Source organism: Artemia franciscana, chromosome 20, assembly GCF_032884065.1.
Source record: "Artemia franciscana chromosome 20, ASM3288406v1, whole genome shotgun sequence".
Classification (NCBI taxonomy): domain Eukaryota; kingdom Metazoa; phylum Arthropoda; class Branchiopoda; order Anostraca; family Artemiidae; genus Artemia; species Artemia franciscana.
Genome location: NC_088882.1, coordinates 8263750 through 8265424, shown reverse-complemented (window position 1 = coordinate 8265424; position 1675 = coordinate 8263750).

Here is a 1675-nt window from a genome sequence, read left to right as displayed (position 1 = left end):
CAAAAGTTTTAGTTTTCGAGGGTAATAGCTACGTATGTTGGAAAAATGAAGATATTAGACTATTTTATGATTGCACATGGTAAAGAAAGTTCTTAAAGGCTCTTTTCCTATTTCAAAAGTTTTAGTTTTCGAGGGTAATAGCTACGTATGTTGAAAAAATGAAGATATTAGACTATTTTATGATTGCACATGGTAAAGAATGTGATTAAAGGCTCTTTTCCTATTTCAAAAGTTTTAGTTTTCGAGGGTAATAGCTACATATGTTGAAAAAATGAAGATATTAGACTATTTTATGATTGCACATGGTAAAGAATGTGATTAAAGGCTCTTTTCCTATTTCAAAAGTTTTAGTTTTCGAGGGTAATAGCTACGTATGTTGAAAAAATGAAGATATTAGACTATTTTATGATTGCAAATGGTAAAGAATGTGATTAAAGGCTCTTTTCCTATGTCAAAAGTTTTAGTTTTCGAGGGTAATAGCTACGTATGTTGGAAAAATGAAGATATTAGACTATTTTATGATTGCACATGGTAAAGAATGTGATTAAAGGCTCTTTTCCTATGTCAAAAGTTTTAGTTTTCGAGGGTAATAGCTACGTATGTTGGAAAAATGAAGATATTAGACTATTTTATGATTGCACATGGTAAAGAATGTGATTAAAGGCTCTTTTCCTATGTCAAAAGTTTTAGTTTTCGAGGGTAATAGCTACGTATGTTGGAAAAATGAAGATATTAGACTATTTTATGATTGCACATGGTAAAGAATGTGATTAAAGGCTCTTTTCCTATTTCAAAAGTTTTAGTTTTCGAGGGTAATAGCTACGTATGTTGAAAAAATGAAGATATTAGACTATTTTATGATTGCACATGGTAAAGAATGTGATTAAAGGCTCTTTTCCTATTTCAAAAGTTTTAGTTTTCGAGGGTAATAGCTACGTATGTTGAAAAAATGAAGATATTAGACTATTTTATGATTGCAAATGGTAAAGAATGTGATTAAAGGCTCTTTTCCTATTCAAAAGTTTTAGTTTTCGAGGGTAATAGCTACGTATGTTGAAAAAATGAAGATATTAGACTATTTTATGATTGCAAATGGTAAAGAATGTGATTAAAGGCTCTTTTCCTATTTCAAAAGTTTAAGTTTTCGAGGGTAATAGCTACGTATGTTGGAAAAATGAAGATATTAGACTATTTTATGATTGCACATGGTAAAGAATGTGATTAAAGGCTCTTTTCCTATGTCAAAAGTTTTAGTTTTCGAGGGTAATAGCTACGTATGTTGGAAAAATGAAGATATTAGACTATTTTATGATTGCACATGGTAAAGAATGTGATTAAAGGCTCTTTTCCTATTTCAAAAGTTTTAGTTTTCGAGGGTAATAGCTCGTATGTTGGAAAAATGAAGATATTAGACTATTTTATGATTGCACATGGTAAAGAATGTGATTAAAGGCTCTTTTCCTATGTCAAAAGTTTTAGTTTTCGAGGGTAATAGCTACGTATGTTGGAAAAATGAAGATATTAGACTATTTTATGATTGCACATGGTAAAGAATGTGATTAAAGGCTCTTTTCCTATGTCAAAAGTTTTAGTTTTCGAGGGTAATAGCTACGTATGTTGAAAAAATGAAGATATTAGACTATTTTATGATTGCAAATGGTAAAGAATGTGATTA